General features: G+C 35.8%; 1 pseudogene; it reads right to left on the bottom strand.

The window, feature by feature from the left end:
- Positions 1-7409: 7409 nt before the first annotated feature.
- LOC110223180 (large ribosomal subunit protein eL19 pseudogene) lies at positions 7410-7969 on the bottom strand (annotated as a pseudogene).
- Positions 7970-21383: the final 13414 nt, after the last annotated feature.

Genomic DNA, 21383 nt, shown 5'->3' on the forward strand with positions numbered 1-21383 from the left:
TGAGCTGCCATTTCAACCACACAATGTTGTCTGGTCATTAGGAATTGTTCATCCACTTGGTTCTCCTGCTTGCATAGTTAGGTTAAGCTCTTTTGAATGATTATGTATCTCTTTTAAGAATCTTTGTAACAGTCTAGGATTTGATACAGTAAGCATGATGTCATGTATAAACAAAAACACGTGGAAGACCTTACCATTAATGCAAATATAAAGTTGATTAATATGAATTACTCCCCTGTACAACTCAATTCTCATCTATTTGGACCCTAGACCACAATGTAGAAAAAGAAACCTACTTGAATCAAATTGACAATTTCTGCCTTCCTACTCAAGCTGACCTTTTCAATCTTATTGCTCTAATCTGGTGTTGCTGTTGATCCTGCATTGATCCTACAACAAACAACATTTTTAGTTTGCCTGTTTGTCAGAATCTGGGTTGGTCTCCCATATTCTCTGCAAAATCCATGTGCCACTAGTAGCTGCTTTTTTGTATCTCCTGTGCAAAATTTATTCAGGCTGAGGCTTTCATGACTGTAAAAGAAGTTGTTTGAACTGGTGCCATCTTTGGAGCCAGGTAGGCTCAGTTTGAAAAAACAATCTTCTTTCGAAGCTACAGACTTCCCTTGAGGCGTTTTATTTCTCAAAGATGATCCCTTGGGGGATATTGGGCCAAGTGAAGCATTCCCAGGAGAGATAGAAGGCTAAAACAGCTAAGTATAATCTTTTATGCATTCTGTCAGCTCAGAGCGTACTATAAAGACATTGTCTCAAAACCTCTGCAGTCCCTTGCCTGTTCCATCTCCTTTTCCTCTATTTAGTTTTCTCTTTCCTCTTTATTATCATGTTCCTTCACTTATAGGCAGCTAATCTTTCCCCACTACCCCCTATTCTTTTATTTCTACTTCAGAATAGGTTTTTCATATACCTGATTTGAATCACTTTTTTGTTGTGTCTTACCCTTTATAGAAATTATTAGAATATTTAATAAGGAGGTCTTAATTTTGGGCTTCTTTCTAATTACCAGATAATGTTTGGGAGACAGTAATAGTAAATACTGTTTGGGAGAGAGTAATCATACCATCTGATTAGTCTTTGTTACTAAATGGGCGGTAGATGGGTGGTAGCTTTAGAATTGGGGAGAAAGAATTCAAGGATTTGAGAATGCAAGTGACACTTCAAAAGATACAATATTTATTCATGAAAGTACATTTTTGTTCTCCCAAAAATTATTCTCCTAAGAGATGCATAATTAATTAATCTTTTGTGCTGCCATCTATGACTTGACACCAGCCCCAAGGATCACCATTCCCATGTAATGTAATTCTCTGAACAAAAAGAATATAAAATATCAGCCCAAAATTCATGTGATGTCAAGGAGAGGAGTGTATTTCAGAGGCAGCCATCAATACTATTTGTGTAAAAAATTATTTTGAAATGAATTTCCAGTGGCTATCTTGGTCATGCTAACTATAGTAGTACATTGGGATTGATGGTGTGAATTTAAAAGTAAGATTTTTAAACTGAAAGTTCATGAAGGATTGATGTAACTAAGAGGTCATTCTTTAGTCCAGCTACCTTATTTTGCAGATAAGGAGCTGAGAGGTTAAGCGACTACAATAATTATCCACAATAAATCCACAATATTCACAATTAAGGTACCAAGATGTGAAGCAAAGCAATCTATTTGTCAGCTTGTAGTTTCATTTAGACAATGGTCAATTGCTTCTCCCCTTTCCTTCCCTCCACCCCCCCCCACCGCTTTGATAGAATTCACTTATTGCTTGAAAAAATTATTAGAGATAAATTAAATGACAAAAACTAGGCCTCGGAAAATAGTGTCAAAACAACCATAAAATAGAGAATAGTCCTTTGGGTACTTGGCTTCAGTTCAAGACATGTGATGAGCTAATTGTGTCAATCAGTGTTTGCCATCATTGTTGTGACTAACCACCAAATAATGCATGGATTGTGGTAAATGAATATAACAAAATATGACTGCACTATAAGAAATGCTTAAAACATTAAATATGTTGAATACAGAGAAGTATAGAAGGAATTTTATAAACTGACACAAAGTGAAGTAAGCAGAACCATGAAACCAGTATACATGACTGCAAAAATGTAAGTGAAAGAACAACAATTTAAAAAAAAAAGAAAGTCAGTGCTGTGAGATGATGATAACCAAGCTTGACCCAAAAGATGATATATGAGAATGCATCTCTCTTTCTTCTGTTCAGAGTTTGAGGACAACATATTTGGAAAATGCACAAAATATAAGACTTAGTTAATAGGTTGATTAGTTTTGATAAACTATTCCCTTCACCCCATTTTTATCCTTTGTTGTAAGGATGATTCCCTGGAAGAGAAGTTGAGGAATATAATCTTAAGTGTAGGTAATGAAAAAAGATCTTTATATCCTTTAACCAATCAAAAAGCATTGAAGTGTTTACTATATGCCAGACTCTGTGTTTATCATTACAGATGCAAAGATTAAAAAGTGATACAATCTTTACTCTCTGTAAGCTTATATTCTAGTGATGTGACTGCGTGTGCATGCATGCGTGTGTGTATGTGCATATTTGTATATGCGTGTAATTACATACATCAAAAATTTTAAATAAATGCAGGGCAATGAGAGAGAGGACACTGGAAGGTGGAAAGGTTTGGAGGGAATCAAGAGAGGGTAATCACCCCTCATACTTATCTTTCTCCCTGAACCCTAGAATTTGAGAATTATAAGGGGCTTTAGCAAAGCACATATCTACCTCATGCCCCTAAAGGAATTCCCATTATTGTGTACCCAACTTATGCTTGAATATTGCTAATGAAGAAGAATCTAATACTTCTCAGGATCACTCATTTCATTTTTTTTATAGCTCTAATTGTTAAGAAATGTTTTCCTGATATGATATTAAAAATTGTCTTTTTGTAGCTTTTAACCACTGCTCCTTGTTCTGCCTTTGGGCCGAATACAACAAATCTAATATCTCTGCCACATGAGAGAGCTTCAAATACTTAGAGAAGATAGTTATCACTATCCCCTGAATGTTCTCTTCTTTAGGGTAAATAGCTTCACTTCCTTCACCTAAGCCTCATATGAGGGACTCAAAGACCCTCCCAAACATGGTTGTCTTTCTCTGGATGATCTACACTTTATTAATGTCCTTTTACTGCAATGCCCAAAACTTGACAGAATGCTTCTTATGTTCATGGCAGGAGTCAGAAAGACTATCACTTTGTGTTCCTGGAAGCCTTTCCTAATACAGCTACAAGATCACATTAATTTATTGTTGGTGGCCCCATCTTCCTGCTGACCCCAATTTATTTTGAAGTCCATTTAAAGTCTCAGATCTTTTTAAGACAAATGGCTTTAACCATACCTCCTCCATGTTGCTCTTTCGCAATTTTTTTTTCTCTTTAGGCAATTGGGGTTAAGTGACTTGCCCAGGGTCACACAGCCAGTAAGTGTCAAGTGTTTGGTCTGAGGCCGGATTTGAGCTCAGGTCCTCCTGACTTCAGGACCAGGACTCTATCCACTACGCCACCTAGCTGCCCCTCCATGTTGTTCTTTTGAAGTTGATCTTTTGACCCCCCACCATAAGATTTTACATTTATCACTTGAATTTCATTCTAAATTCAGTCTAGTCACATAAGCTAGGAAAGGGAGACTTATTTTTTGGTCAAGAGCCTTTAAAATTCTGACTCTGTCAACTATTATGTTGCTAATTCAGCTCAGCTTTTTGTAATATAATGGCATAATATTATATTAAATTCGTATTTATTTAACTATTCCTCCATTATTGGACATTGAGATTTGCTTTGAGGTGTTTTTTTTTTACTATTATGAATATTGGTCCTATTAAAGATTATTGAATTCTGTTATTGTTCCTATTAAATATACCCTTTCAGGATATATTCTCAGTAATACAGCTGTGGAGTTCTTATTTTTCTTCAGTTGATTAGAATGTTCTTTGAGGAAAACAAATATGCTTCCCCTCCCTACCCTGCTATGCATGCACACTAAAAAGATTATGATTTGGAAGTGGGACCTGATAAAAGCTAGAATTTTGTCTTGTTCTTTAGTAATGAAAGTTGTCTTTGAAGCAAAAAAAAGTTTCCGGGTTCTGCAGTGAATTATTTAGTTCTGGTTTCATGCACTCTGCCACTGCAAAAGAAAATGACCACTTTGCCACGCAACAAGCAGGATATTAACAATAGTAATCAGAATAATGGTGGCATGGCTGCTAATATTAATGCTAATACAACATGGGCTATTTTTTTTTTCAAGAAGCAGGGTTGCATAAGTAAAGGGAACAATATCTTTGAGGTCTGAAGTGGTGAGCAGGAGTAATGGTGAAGGGAAAAATAGTGATAAAGGGCTAGAAGTCAGACTCTTTATGCTTTACAGGAGTATTAGATGAAAGTTTTGCCCCCCTCATAAATGTCTAAGGAGCATCTTTGTTACAACTCTTCCTTATGCCATTGTTCCTTCCCAGTCGCCTAAGAACTTATTACAGTTGATGAAACCCGATACTTTCTCACAAAGAGCCACATGAACAGAGTCTTGACTTGACCAGAGTCACACATATAGAAAATACCTAAGGCAGAATGTGAATCTATGTCTTCCCAACATCATTTTCAGCATCTTATCTACTGCACCATATTGTTTCTTTATTCTGAACAGAGGTCCTATTCTACCACGTAGCAGGGTTACTTAACTTGTCAAATTGATCCTTCACATTCAGATCTCTCATTCGTCTTGCTTATTACAAATATGTTGTGTATTTGGGTATAAATATCTAAGTCTGTGAGTTTTCTTGTTGCCACTTTTCTTTGATTTTGTCAGCACTCAATTTCTGAGTGTGTTTATTGCTATTCTTCTTACATTACAGCTGGATTAGGAGTCAGGAAGACCTGAGTTCAAATCTGGTTTTAGACACTTACTAGTTATATGACCCTGGGCAAGACAGCTTTCCTATGAAAAATGAGGATAATAATAGCATCTGCCTCACGGTGATATTGTGAGGATCAAATGAAGTAACAGTCTTTTACATGCCTAAAGCATTATATAAATATAGACTACATAGCACTTTAATGTCATACAAGGTAGTGTTGCACAGTGGGTAGCTCTATCTGTTCACATGTTCATGATAAGATAAAAATAGGAAACTTGGTGTAGGAAGTCTCTACACCAAGATAGATTACTTATTACTTACAACATCATGATTATAGGTGGATGAACTTTCCTAAGATACAGTGGGTTACTGAGGATGACAAAATTAGGAAGTGTCAAACAGCAGTAGTGGCACATATCTGGGTCAAAGGGTATGTACAGTTTAGTGAATTTTGGTACATTGTTCCAAATGGCTTTCTAGAACTAGTGTGCCTGTTTTCCTAAATCCCCTGCAATATGTGCCATTTTCCTGTTTTGTCATTTTTGTCAATTTGATGGGTAAGAGACAGAAACTCAAATTATTAATGATTTGGAGCATTTTTATATGGTGGTTGATAGCTGGAATTTCTTCCTTTGAAACCTGACTTCATATTCTTTGACAATTTATCTATTGGGGAATTCCCTTTTGTTTCAATACCTGAGGATGTAGTTCATCTGGATGAAGTGATTAATTCCTCAAGAGATAACAGGTGGCCTTTACAATCTACTTATGTTTCTTAACTTTCTTCCCCCAAAATTTAACAGGTATGAAATGAGATGTGCATTATCATGTACATAGCAGAATAGAAAAAAAAATTGTGCTTTGAACTGGATCTACTATATACAGCTTGCTTTTATTTTAAATATATAAATTCTACATGTAACTTAAAAAAAAAAGAATCAGACAGGATTTGTTTCCAGGTTTTTCTGACTCTAAGCCCAGCACTCTATCCACTATGAAATACCTCCTCAATGACTATTCATTGTAAGGGAATAAATGTATCCACAGATCCTCCATTTTCTTCACATGGAGCTAATTATTAATACTCATGTCACAATGTGGGAAGTTGTTCCCTTCAGTGATGTAAATGCAAAACACTATTTGGTTCAAAATAGCTTAGTGTACTTTTTTTTTTAAAGTGAATGTGTTGGGGATGTTTAGAAACAACTAATTCCTGGATAAACCTTAGCTTTCCTGTGTCTTCTAAACATCAATGAAGAGATTGTACTCTTTTACTAATTCCAACCCTTTTCCATTCTATTTGTGCTCTTACAGTTAACATGAGACATACCCTGAATACCTTGTTTATGCCATAAAATCAGGAAGAAAATAAACAAGAAAGGAAACGCATCTATTAGGCACCTACTATTTTCTAGACATTGTGGTAGGCACTTTACAAATGTTATTTGATCCTTGCAACCCTGGGTTTCTCTTTACCATTTCTGGAATCACAGCATCATCAACAGCTATTAATTGTGGGTTTTCATTGAAATAATAGACTGCTTTCACTGATTTATTTGATTCATGGGCATTCTCTCTTCATGATATACAGAGCTTGTTATATTTGCCTTTTTTCTCCTACACTGTTCTGATTAAACTTCTGCCTTAAGTGAATAAGAAAAACAAGATCCGTGGAAGTAGATGGTTGACTCTTATCAAGGATAATTTGTAATCATAATAAGTAATAATAAAAATGAACAACTGACATTTATCTAGTGCTTTAAAGTTTGTAAAGCATTTTAGACACATTATTTCATTTGAACTTCACAACAGTTCTGTGGGGTAGATGCTTGGGTATTGTTATCTACATTTTAAAGAAACAAAAAAAAAGATCGTCATAGATATCACTAAGGATAAATATGAGCAGAAAAGAAAGGGAAAAAGCATTTATTAAGTGCCTATTATATACCAAGTATTGAGCTAAAAGATTTATAAATATTATCTATATCATTTGATACTCACAACAACCTTGGAGGAAAGTATTACTATTATCCCTATTTTACAGTTAAGGAAACTGAGATAGAGAGAAGTTAAGTGACTTGCTCAAGGTTACACACCTAGTAAGTGCTTGAGATTGAATTTGAACTTGGGGCTTCCTGACTTCAGGACAAACCTTCTATCCACTATACAATCTAGCTGCCCCCAGCAGAAGAGGGTCATCAGAGCATAGAGTTAGAAGCAGAAGAGAGATAAGATGATCTTGTCCAATGTCCTCATTTTACAGCTGAGTGAAGGCCCAGGGACTTGGAATGACTTACTCAGTCACACTTGTAATAAGGAATAGAGTTAGGATTTGAATCTAAGTCTTGTGTCTCCGGATCCAGCACTTTTTTATGCTGAAATCAGATCTGATCTTATAGTGAAAATGAGAGACCACAGATGAACTAAGTGGAATGATTATTTTTTTGTAGTTTGTTAAGTTTTATTGCAAAAGCTTTTTAGAAGGGTACCATATACAGGGGAGACAGGGAAGAATTATTTCTTGATCTCTTCCTACTTGGACAAAATCTTGATGATCTCCTCTTTCTTACCCTGTAGATACTCTTCCCAATCCTTTTGAGATTCCTTAATACTGAAGCAGTGTGCCTCAGCGTGGTAAACCAGAAGCTAATTCCAGGTCTTGTCCGTCTTCATTTTATGAATGTGCTCCATGAAGATCTGTTTTTTGTTTTCATGTTGAAGTACAGACTGTGGTACACATAGCAGTTGATCTTTTGGATCCATGATATCTTTGGAGCAAACAGTGCAGAATCTTTATTCTCCTTAATCACGTCACCTTCTCAGGCACATGAGCACTGGTAGTAGCCTTTCTCTTGTCATTGCTTTTGTGCCTACCTTTCCATTGAGTCAGTGTTTCTTCTGGCATTGGAAACAATAGCAGGCTTCTGCATAATCAGTCCATCTTCAATGAGCTTCTGGGTCTGTTGCCAGAAATTGGTGTTAGCAACTTCATTGGTCTCACTGGGGTCAAGCCATAGCTTCTTCTTTTCACATTGAAGAACATAAGAGGTAAGCCTCTTCTGAAGCTTGAACATATTCACGACTACAGCTACAGTGCAGAAAAGTAAAATGTTGCTGATTTTGAGATACTAAAAAGTAAAAAACAAAAAAGAAGAAGAAGATCTTTAGTATTTGAGTAGATTCTTTACGTACAATGATGGGAAATGAAATCAAGAATTGAACAAATTGAGAGGAAAGAGCACTGGTTCTGTATGAAGAGAAATAAGAAATAAGAAAATTCAGCCTCTGGTACTAGCTCCTTGTGTGACATGAGTCATTACTCTTAATCTCCTAGTCTTCAGTTTATTCACCTGCAAAATGAAAGGTTTAGACCTGATGGCCTTTGGGGGTCCCTTCTTGCTCCAGACTGAAGTTCCTTTGATTCATGTTGTTGGATCCACACAGATGGAATATCAAGGTCTTCCTAGTGCTGTTGGTTGAAGAAGTACTTCAAACTGATGGAATCACGAATAAAGGTCTTTGTAGTGTCATTCTTTGTAAGGCCTTTTCTAAACACAAATTTGGACAGTTGTGGGATTTTTATCTCAGCTGATTAACATCAATATGTATTTATTATAATTTTTCACACGAGCATATATACCACTTTTAAAACATGTATAGGATCATAGATTTAAAGCTAAAAATAACCTTAATGCCCATATAGTACAGTAACCTCATTTAACAGATGAGGAAACTGCAACCCACGATGGTTAGGAGAGAGGACTGAGGTCACATGGGTAATAACTAGCAGAAGTAGGATTCAAACATAGATCCTATGACTACAAGTCCATTATTCTTTCCATTGTGCAATTTAAAATCATTGTTTATTCATCTCGAACTTTTTTCCTAGAAAATTTTGGAAGCAGGGAGACATTGAGAAGTCTGGGCCAGAGTAAGACCCAAAGGAGCCTCAGTGGCAAGTGACTTGAGAAGTGGAAACTTCTTTTGAGTGTCAGTAATTCAGGTTACAAAATTTAGCAAAACTCTGACCTCACTTAAAAGCCTCAGAGATTAGAAAGCTTTTTTCTAGGAAACATAATAACAACAGCAAGTGACATTTGTGTACACTTTAAGTCTTGTGAAGAGCTTTCCATGGCTTACCTTATTTAAGCCTCATGACATTTGACCTTTACTGTGGGGAGGGTGATAGTAGTATACCAATGGTAACTAATCACTTTTATCCAGAGTTCTAGAGAAACATTTGAGAGTGATGGTGATGACCACAGATTATTTTACATGTTTAAGATGCATAATTTTGAAGTAAAGTTTAAAAATAACAAATACCCATCCATCCATCTACAAAATCTGAACCCAAAAGCTTTTCTAGCTCTCTATCATTTTAATGTGGGGAACTTTTACTGAAAATGAATTCTTTCCTCTCTTCTTCCCTCTCTCCCTCTTTTCTTCCCTATCTCTCTTCCTCCCTCCTTCCTTCCTTCCTTCCTTCCTTCCTTCCTTCCTTTCTTCCTTCCTTCCTTCCTTCCTTCCTTCCTTCCTTCCTTCCTTCCTTCCTTCCTTCCTTCCTTCTTCCTTCCTTCTTTCCTTTTTTCTTCCCTTCCTCCCTTCCTTCTGATTACTTAGTAGCCCTAATTTCTCAGTTGTTTCCTTTCTTTTCTTAGTTAGGTGTTCCTACTTTTTTTTTTCCATAGTGCTCACTACCTTAGAAGAATTATTCAATACTTGATTATATTTATCAGTTATTCTGTACACAATGCCATCTTATAAATCAATTTACAAATCCCAGCTTTATTTCTTTCTAGGGTCACTTTGAGTAAGACATCACCCATCTCTGGTCTTCAGTATTTTCATCTCTAAAAGGACTTGGACTATGTGATCCCTTTCCTTTCAACTCTAAATCTTATAATCACAGATTCAATATGTAGAAGTAAAGAGAGAAGACTGAGCCAGTCAGATGCTTTAAAGTGAAACAATTAAATGCAGTTGATTTCAATTCTAAAAACACTTATTGTTGGGGTTACTATTCACTGAATAGTAACTATTCAGTGACTCAGGAGTACAGAATTCAACTCAATTTTACAAGCCTTTTTAAAGTGCCTCCTCCGACTAAGGCATTGTACTAGGCACTGGGGATACAAAGAAAAAGACATGAAACTCCTCAGCCTTAAAAAACCTAACATCTTATTGAATTTAATGTGCACATAATCGTGTATAAATTAGAGCCATGTATTATTATTTAATTGTTTGATGTGTGTCTGGTATAACTTGCCAATGTATTATGACAGGTATTCCTTTTATGGAGGGGTTGTATTAAATGATGACTGAGGTCTTTTCCAACTCTCAAAGTCTGTGGTTCCCTTTTCACTTCAAGTGGAGTAAAATGTCCACAAAGATAGGGACTATGTCATCTACTCTACTTCTGTCTTTTGTATGTAGCACTGTGCCAGGTACAAAAAAGGCACTCAATAAATCTTAGCTGATTTGATGACTCATAAAACTTGGAAATCTAGTACTTCATCTAACAGACCACTTTTATCAAGTTTTCAAGATGTACATTGTGGAATCATCAATATCATTTTAATAGCTAGAAGAGAACATCTAGATTAATACAATGGCAAGTAGTTTGACCCTTTAATTTTACAAAAAAGCTCCGAGGAGGTCAAATGAACTGCCCAATGTCAGTATTAAAAAGATGTGGAGAAAAAAATAGAAACTCTACTTGATCCTTATGTTTATTAATATCCATCACTTACTATCTTGCCAAATCCAGAAGGAGCTAAAGAACCAATAATTTAAGGGACTAGATGATTAAAAATATATTCCATTGCTTAAGATGCTACTATAATGTTTACCAAAAGATAAATCAAATGAACCCACACAGCAGACTCTTAGAATTAACAAAGTAATTTGGGAAGCTTCAAATTTGACAAAGGGTTTAATTTTTTTTGGTAGGGGGGTGGAATGAAGGAAAACATGATGTCATGGAAGCATGGCTTTAAATGAACTCTTCAGGGTGTAAACTCAATGGCTCTTTTTAGCTTGGGGGGAGCAGGGTGGTAACTTAAGTTCATACAAGGAAAAGCTGAGAGCTTTCACCTTGTACTGAACCTGAATATTTCATATTTTAATTGACAACATTCACATCTTGGAGCTTCTCATTTAGACTTTGATAAAATCAACTCACAGAGGCAGATGGCAGGCTGTTATTTTTAATTCACAAGCCATGTTAAATATATGCCATATGTTATAGAACTTTTCAGGCTCAGCCTTTTGAGTGCTACCACAATAAACTCACCACCTTACAGAAAAGGGAATATGACAGGAAGAATTATGAACTTGTGGGTTACAATTTTTGAAAAACCAAATCACTTACTTGCCTTTTCGCCTGACAAAAATCTCAGCAAATTGAAAAGCCACACATTGAAATGGTAATATCTGGAGAGAAAAGAAGTGAGATCAAGAAGTTTAAATGTTATTTTGCTTTGGAAAGCAGTATGTTGCATGACAGCATGGGGTCTCTGAAAGACATGTCAGAGGTTGGGGCATGGTATAGTGGTGAAACCTTGGACTGGATGTCAAGAGACTTGAGTTTTAGTTTCAGCTCTGTCGTTAACCAGATGGATAAACTACTTAAACTGGCTAAGCCTCACTTTTTTCATCTCTAAAATAGGCAGCATGAACTAAATGATCACCAAGATTCCTTCTAATTCTAATATTTTAAGGTTTTCCGAATCCATACAGTCCAGTCCAGTCCAGTCCAAAGAGGCAGGTCTTTAATTTAGCAAAACCTGAAAGATAACTTATGAGAAGCAATGGATAGGAGTTGTAAAGAAGTTAATTTAGGAATGAAGGAAGGAAGGAAAGAATTTGGAATTAGAAAGACCTGAGTTCAAATAATGCCTTACATATTTACTATTTGACTTGGGCAAGGGACTTAATTTCTCTCAGCCTCCATTTCCTGATCTTTAAAATAGAGAAAATAATGGCACCTGTCTCACAGTTGTGAGTATCATGTACTAAAGTGCTTTGCAAAAGCATCACATGAGATACTATACATAAAGTTCTTTGAAAAATTTAAAAAAGTAAAATGCAAATCATTATTCTTAATAATTATAGCCATCCCCAAATGAAATGTTTTGCCTTGGGGAAGTAACAGATTACATATCATTGACAGTCTTTTTTTTAAAGTCAATTGGGGTTAAGTGACTTGCCCAGGGTCACACAGCTAGTAAGTGTCAAGTGTTTGGTCTGAGGTCGGATTTGAACTCAGGTCCTCCTGACTTCAGGGCTGGTACTCTATCCACTGTGCCACCTAGCTACCCCCATTGACAATCTTCAAGCAAAGGATTGCATGAGTCTGAGATATTGTAGAGGAGATTTACATTTAGATATAGTTGAACAAAATGACCACTAATGTCCTTTCTAAATCTGAGATTCTGTGATTTGCAAATGCTAACAATGAATGGACTTTAACTCAGAAGCTTTATAGCAGTATTGAATTCCTTTTAAAAAAACTACTAATTTACCTCTATATAACAAAATATACTGTCAAGCGTATTGGAAATTAAAGTATAAACATTTTAGGAACACAAGTTAAGAAATAGATTCAATTGCATAAGAAGCTATAACAGTGCTTATATGGAGACAAATAAAAGGAAGCAATATAGCAGTCCCTTAGAATTAGTAAGACAACATTTGAGAAACTTATTTAACATTTCTTTTTCTTTTTTGGTAGGAGGGGTGAGGAAAGAGTAATACATAGTGTCATAGAACCCTGGTTATTAACTACTTTATCTATGGAGTCATAAAATGATGGGATAGAATTACATGAGAGCATAAGGAACTCAGTCTATTAAATTGACCTTTTCATTCTTCAGGCAGACCAAAAAATTGCTATTGAATGCTCAATAAATAAGAATATTTGTTTTAGATAGCACCAGAAATACTTGAACAAACAAATTAGAGGTAAAAGAGAAGGGAAGATCATGGGATTTCAAAGACTTTGCTGCTCTTACTTTCTCCCATTCCTTTATCACCCCCACCAATTTTTCATGCTCTAAGTTTTCTGTTAATAACTTCTGGTATTCCAATATTACCAGAGGTGGTCTTATACATGGGTAGAATAGGTATAGAAAAGGTGGGGTGATTTGAGTGTGTCTACCCAATAGATAAATTAACGAGAGAAGGAATAAGTAAACAAATAAATAAGTGGATGTATCAACATTTCTCTCACTGACCTATTCCAGATTATGAATTTTTACCAGCTGTGGTTAATTTCATTGGGTTAAGCTTTATCCTTTCAAGATTGTCTTTTAAAATGAAAAGTATCTTGGGAATGATATTAAATCATTAATATGATCTCATTTATGCTGTCAATTCCATGGTTTATAGAATAGACAAAGGCCAGTATTATATCGATGGGTACTTGGTAAAATGAGAGAGAGTTGGGGGGCGGGCAGTGAGGGATGTTGAGAGCAGAAAATAGAACAAAGAAAAGACAGTAAAACAATTTGCAGTTTTCCTGATTTCAATTTTTTTCTCAGATTGGAGTGGATGGTTTGCTTTTTTTAAACTGACTAAATACATCCTCTGGCCATGTACTTATTGAGAAATGGCTCTTAATCTCATAAGTTCCTGTCAGCTGAGTATAGATTTTGGATTTCAGACTTTTAAGGAATTCTCATAGGTCAGAGTTTTTGCTTATGGTTTGCTTGTCATTCTAGCTAAAAATATGCCTGAATTTGGCAGAAAAAATCCCCATGAACTGAAGAAAGAGATTGGCCTACAAGACAGGAACAAGGCACAGTGGAAAGATCACTATACTCTAGAATCAGAACACTTGAACCTCTGTAAACTTTGGCAAGTCACTTAACCTTTCTCAGCCTCACTTTCCTCAGCTGCAAAATGGGTCATCTTACAGACGTAAATCTATCATCCAATCTTTATAAAATGGTTAAATGGGCCATAGGGTAAACATTCAGAGTGCAGAATGCAGAATAATCAGGTAATCCTGCTATAAGTCTAGTTACCAGTATGTACTTAAAGATAAACGGTTTCCCATAAAATACTTTGGCTCTTATTCTTGGCTCTTGTACTTTGCTTATATAAATGAAACACCTGTTTCATTAAGCTCTTTCATAAACACTATAGATACTGTAACTGTATTTTTAAGAGGCAAGTGGAATGTTGCAGAGAAGGTAGTTTAAAGTTACAGTTGGAAATGGCACCTGATAAGGTGCTTCTTTTTATGGAGTTACAAAAATGTGTTTTTATATTTGCTCTATGATTATCTATAAGATAAACTAGGGGGAAAAAAGAGAGGGGGAGAGACAGGAAAAAAAAACAGAGAGAGAGAGAGGGAGGGAGGGACAGAGAGAGACACACACACAGAGACAGAGACAGAGAGATAGAAAAGGAGCCAGAGAAGGAGACAGAGAGAGACAGAGGAGAGAGACAGAGACAGGGAGAGGAAGAGAGAATTTCTTTTGAGAACTACCTTAGCTATTATTTTTTTAAGAAACAAAAAGAATTCCAATGCTTAGCACAGTGTCTGGTGAAGAGACTCTTTTGTTACAAGCTTGAGAGAAATAGGAGAAAATAAAAAGAAAGGAGCTGAAGAGATATTCTTTTATGAAGAAGCTGTTTTTATCTTTATCTTCTTATGAGCATTTTTTGAGAAGAGACTTTATTGATACCAAGAGAAACTGAATAGTGTAGGCCTGTGTTTTCACAAGTGAAGAGAAGTAAAACATCTGCTTTTATAGCGATGCTTTGAGGTGACTCTTCTGCCTGGATAGTCCTCGTAGCCAATGTATTGTAAATGATGATCGATGTCTTTGTTTTGTAATTGATTAAATTTGTTAATGAATTGCGTATTTAATAATTTTAATATTAAATTAGAGATGATCAAAGGATTTACTACATGCAGAGATAAGAACAAACGCTATTGGTGGAGATTACTGAAGTTTATTAAATATATAATGAAAATCATATTCTAGATCTCCAAGTCTTGCATCAGAGGAATAACAATCTTTTGTACTTGGGCAACTGGAAATATTTTAACAGCTCATTGATCTCATTGATGTTATTAACTTCCCTTTTTCTGGTCATACATCTCTCTAATCACGTCCTTTACACTGTTAATTTGCTGAGTTTTTGGTAGATATAGTGTTATGGCCTATTCATGCCCATCACACACCTCTTCATTGTTCTTTAAGTCACTCACCACTTTATTTCTAAAGAGACTGTAACATACAATGACTTACAGATAAACAGCCTCACTTCACAGACTTTGGTATCCTGAAAGATGGGCCATTGTTCCAGGAGGAAGTTTCAGGTTATTTTAAAAGCATTAATCCAGTGTCCTTTCTTCTGTTCAATTCTAGACCAGCTCATTGTCCATTCAAAGCATCTGTATATGATGTCATGGTCCTCTTTGAGAATGAAGGACAAACAACAACAACCTATACTGATAGTCTCCCAGCTGTATGGGTTGTTCATCCAATTATTTATTACAGTCTGAACAATAGACACTCTTCATCCACTTAGTCTTTTCTATCGGATAGTTAAGCCAAATTTTTTTTTGAGTGATTACATTGTTCAACCGGCATTTTTGTCATGTGGAAGTTTCTTGATTTTGAAGTTGAATTTAAAAAAGTAAGCAGAATTTCCCTGTAACTCTCTATTACTGAGTGACACAGGAATTTTGACATGACTTATACAATATCAGGGAGGTAAAGAAGGAGGACAGCTAGAATTCACTAGTCTAACTTGCATTTTTATGATGTGCAAAGTTTCGGCTTATATGCTACATAGGGAGGCAGGCTGGGGCATGTTCAGTCAAATATCAAAATAAACTCTTAACATGGAGCAGACTGTTTTGTCAGTTGTGTGCCAGGCATCATTTGATAAAGATAATTGTTGTTTCTGATAATTTTTTTTTTTGCTCAAGTGTTTTGGACTTTGTCAATATTGATGTGTGTTACTTAAATTCTCATTACGCCTTGTGTGTCAATCACCTGAATGTTTCTTGTTATACTTGTGGTGAGTTTGTGTGTCGGTCATCTGAACGGTTTTTGCTGTTTGTGGTAAGCTAAGTCTAAATCTCAGAAGTAATGCTTTTCTAGCTAAGGGGACAGGAATTTTATTTGGGCTGTAAAATAGATGGTAAAGATGAGAATTAGGGCCCTCAAATATATGTCAATGGAAAAGTGATAACAGGGTAAGAGGAGTATGAACATGCTGACTAAGTAGTGCTAGATGATGTTGAGAACAAGTCTATAATGGAAATATGAGAGGAGATAATCAGGAGCTACATTTTAGGAGCACAACTTGAATAAAGAAAAAAATAAGCACTTGATGGGGGTGCAGTGGACAGAGAGCTGGTCATGGAATTAAATCAGGGAGACCTGGATTCAAATCCTACCTCAGAAACTTACTGACTGTATGACTTTGGACAAGTCATTTAGTCCCTTAAGGTCCAAGTTTCTTAATTTTTAAAATGAGTTTGTTGTATTTAATATTCTCTAATTTTCCTTCCAACCCAAAAGCTATGATCCTGTGATTCCTAAAAACATGTTTAAAATCAACACAAAAATATCTTGAGATTCATATATTTTTAGATGTAATAGGGAAAAAAAAACCAAGCAAACTTTTTGCTGCTACTGGTGGTGCTGCTGTTGTTGATATTTTGTTCAATGTTAAAGTGTCTCATCTAGGAGTAGAAACTGGGGGTAAATTCCATTTTACAAAGTCTATTTCCATTCTTATTTTTAAATGGTTACCAAAAGGAGATCCACTTATACACTGATTTATAGTCAATATCTGTCCTTCCATTGAATGGTATATCGTAATATTTAAATTCGATAGGATGATGCGTTCTTGAGCTAATGACAGTTTAGACATTTTTCTTGTGACAATAAAAGTGTGGCACTCCAGCCTACGCTAGGAGATCCCATTACCACCACTCCATCACTCCATCCATGGTGTCATGCCTTTATTTCCATGAACAAACCCAAGACATGAATTCAGTTTATATCCCACTTCTGATGTAGACTTGGATCAGCCACTTAATCTCCATGAACCTTGATTTCCTCATTTGTAAAATGAGGGCATTTTAACAAGATGGCCTCCAGAAACTATCTTCCAGCTCTGAATCTGTGATCCATTAACTTTCTAGCACATGCTTTAAATTTTAAGCCTCTATTCTCTTCCATCTAAAGAGGAAACAGCCACCCCCTCTTCTGTCCCTGAAAACAACATACCTTATTTTATATATTTCAATGAGCTTTGCTACAAAGCATTACAAGAAAACATATGGAGTATGGGATAAAGAAGGTTTATTATAATGATGAACAGAGAGAAGTGAGAGAGGTATTTTAAGCCAATGCTAAAAATTCTGCTTAGCAAAGTCTTAATCTCTCCTCCTCTCACACTGAACCTGTGCATTTGGTTTTAAACTAAGAATCAGCTCATTAGATGTCTTCTTAGTCTGACAATCTAAGCAATGCATATGAGAAGAGAGCATAAGATTTTAAGCTGATAGGAACCTCAGAGATTTTCTAGTCCAGAGACTTTAACCTTTTGGCGTATCATGGACTCCTTTGGCTGTCTGATGACGCCTATTGATTCCTTCTCAGAACAATGTTTTTAAATGCGCAAAATAAAATACATGGGAATACAAAGGCAACAAATCACATTGAAATAAAATTATTTTTTAAAAAGCTCATGGACCCCCATTTAAGACTCTTGATTTGTAGTCCAAGCTTTTCATTTTACAGGTGAGAAAATTGAGGACTAGAAACCTTGTTTCAAGATCAATTATCTTTTCAATAAACATTGATTTAGCACTACCTACATGCAAGTAAGCCTGCCTTAGCTAGGCTTTGCATACCTGAATAAGTAGCAAAGCCAGGATTTGAACCCAGGTGTCCTGACTCAAAAGCTAATGCTTTACCATACTACTACATTGGTATGTTCAGATCATCAAGAACATAAACATTTTGGTTACCTGGGAATGCCTCTCCCTCACTGGGCATCACCCTTAGAAGTGAATAAAACTTTACTACGTGTTTACATCCTGAAATGTTTGAGTGGCTCTGGGGACTAAAAGAGTTGGGTGTAGAAAAAACTAACACAAACAGCCAGATATTCTCTCTGATGACTCCCCTCCTATTTCTTCCCTCTCTGCCCTGCACCTGCTTCATTATTGAAAATGCACTCCTAATACATACATATTTAAATCATGTGCATGTTTTGCTCTGCTACTATGCAATGTGTCCTAAAAGTCTTAGTGTAATTTTAAGCTTTGATAACTTCAGAAGCCTAAATGATACAAACTTAGAAAAGTATCATTTGAAAGATTATTTGAATTTCTTTTATACTTATTTAGTTTTGTGATTCTAAATAATTAAATTTTAGTATCAATTTTAACAAGATGGGGAACTCTGTAATTATCCTCTGTGTATGTGACAGTTTCTGGATGATACTTTCTCAGACTTGTGGGTAGGGAAAAGAGGTCCTCTTGCTTGGCTACCGTGGTCACCTGATCTATCTTCAACAGAATTTTTATTGTGTGGTCATGTTAAAAATATTGTATATGTATCAAAATTATGTTCTTTGGATGATGGGAAGTCTAAGATTACAGATCCATTATTTTCGGTCACTGAAAGTTTTCATTTCCACAAAGTTACCGAATTAATTTGAGCCATAAATTGTACAATATGGTATTTATGCTGAATTTTAATAAGAAACATAAGTATTTTAATAATTTAAATAATTAACCTTAATTTTTATGTTTATAGCATTTATATATCTGAAGTTGTTAAAGCTGAAAACTGCACTAAGATTTTTGGGACATGTATTATGTATTTTGTAGAACACAAAAAGAAATTAACTAAAGGATTAAATAAAGATCAGTTAAACAATGGTTTATTTTATTTATTAATGGTCCAAAAAGCCCTTGTGAGTCAGAGCAATGGGTATGAATATACCTCATTATTTTCCAAAAATCTGTGTATCTGTGTATCTTCTAGGGTTAGGGCAGACATAAATAATTGATAGTAGTTATTAATTGTTCAGTTAATTCTATCTCTGTAGCTACTCAAGAAGGTAAATATTTAAAAGTATACTTTAAGAACTGGGTGACAAACAATATACACATTTGTGCTATATATGTTGTATGTATTCTATATGTATACATGTATGCACCCACACATGTATTCATAATCACCAAAGAACAAAATAGCTTTCAGCAGGAGTCATGTTCATCTCTATATTAATCCATAATAATGAAGCATTAAGTTCTTATGGTCTAAAGTTACAAAGCCTCACTCAAGTGCCATCACCTTTTTTTTTTTTTTACTAATCAAGTTAAAATTGCATCATTTTGGTGGCACCTATGTGAGGGAGTAAACCAGCAACAAGCAGAAGTTAATTGTCTCTGATTTTGGTGCATCAAGATGCATGGCCTTTTTTCTTCACATGTTTTTGCACGATAGATGGTATCTCTTCTTAATTTTCTATGCATGGATGGGCAGCTGGGGGCTAGGTTGTAAAGCTCTTTAAACAATAAACAGAAGAGTTGATACTTGATTCCAGTGACATTCCACAACCATTGAAGCATTGATTTGAGGGGCATGGTCAGATCTAGCTTTAGGAAAATCATTCTGGCAGGAATATGGATGATGAATTATAGAACAGAGAGACTCAAGGCAGGTTAGGAGGCCATTGCTACATGATATGATGTGGGGGATGGGGAGCAAATAAGGTGGTTAAGTTGGGAAGGGAGTTTTTTCCCAATGATGTCAACACAGCTGTTGCTGTGGGTACCCTGGTGGAGGTTAGGTCATAACTACTGCAAAAGACACAGAAAGAGGGAGGAGGTTAAGAACTTGCATGGCAGTAGGGAGAGGAACAATAGGGGAATGTTTGGTGAGATTTGGTAGAATTGCAGACAAGTCCTACAATTGGCTATTGCTGAGAAAGTGGGATGCAACACATCTTCATTTGATAGGGTAGTCATATACTTATTGAAGTCAGGCTATGACCCCTCTTCTCCATGGGGCTAGGGCCCCACTTTTGAGACTATATTTCAGATTATACCTTTCTTAGTATTAAAAGAAAAAAAAAAGAAACACCGTAGGACCAAACATGTAGAACCAGAAGGACCATAGAGGCCATCTAGTATAGCCTCTTCATTTATTGATATAGAAATTGAGGTATCAAGTGGTGAGATGAGTTGTCCATGGCCACACATTTAGTGAGCCTGGATTTGAACCTAGATCTTTCAGAATCCATGTCCCACACTCTATCCTCTAGGCCTTGCAGCTTTAATAATTCTTTCTACTGATATAGGTTTCAAAGTTTTTTTGCTGCCTTAATAGATGGTCTCTATAAGTTGCTGTCATCACCTGGTGGTAAGCTTTTTGGTGACAAGCCTCCATATATACCACACTATCCATCTTTAGGTAATAGAGATACAGATTGTTACTGACCCTATACTCAGAAATGTGCCGAAGCCAGTTCTAACTAGCTCATGGAGCTGATTGTTAAACATTTACCAGCACATCACTGTGGCCTGTACCCAGAACAATGAGAGCTTGGTAGGACAGTCAAGAGCTTATGCTGTCCTGCAAAAATAGATAAAACAAGATAAAAAAAAAACTTCAAGAATCCAGGGTGTTATGTTGAAGGACTGAAGTTGGATCTCAACACTATAGTAGATATCAACATTTCTTATTAACTCTTCCTTTATTTTCTCCTTCCTCCTCTTCCTCCCCTATACCCTCATTCATCAGGGAAGGGTGATATAGCCACATGAGGACTCTAAAAAAAACTTCTCTTTGCCTTATTTCATAAGCCATCCTCTGTTTCCATGGCAATAGAGGCAGAAAGGCCTATGACAGATAGCACTGGAGTGGGGGCCCTCTCACTTTCAAACTTTGGCTGCTGACTGTCAAATGCTTGTTTGAGAAATCAGATTTTTAAACTTGTAACATTTTGCTAAAGTTTTAAGAGATCTAGAAACTTTAAAAAAAGTAGTAAAGGATAGTCACACATCTTTCCAGCATGCTTTTCAAACTTACTTTTGAGAAACTTCGAAAAAACACTAGATAGGAAACTCAATAACGCGAAAATTCAACACCAATGGCAAATGATAACAATGACAAGGAGGAAAGTATCACAAAAACCTGCTGTCCTCATTTCAAGTTATCAGCATGGGATTTCTCCCTCATTATGAAAGATCATCATTTATTTTGTGTTTCCCTGATTGCCATACATATTTAGCATATGGAGCTGAAGACTTTGTAGTATTTTGTGTTAATGGCATCACAATGAACATATTTTTTAACAAATTCCTAGGAATAATGAACATGGACTCTTTTGGGGCTGTACTAATCCTTATGAATTTAGTGGGTGTACAATAGCAGTTCAATTTTCATTTCAGCAAGTATTTATGGAACCAGATAGGTTGTCAGAGGTTATGACCTC

Source organism: Phascolarctos cinereus, unplaced genomic scaffold, assembly GCF_003287225.1.
Source record: "Phascolarctos cinereus isolate Bilbo 61053 unplaced genomic scaffold, phaCin_HiC Scaffold_4;HRSCAF=312, whole genome shotgun sequence".
NCBI classification, from domain to species: domain Eukaryota; kingdom Metazoa; phylum Chordata; class Mammalia; order Diprotodontia; family Phascolarctidae; genus Phascolarctos; species Phascolarctos cinereus.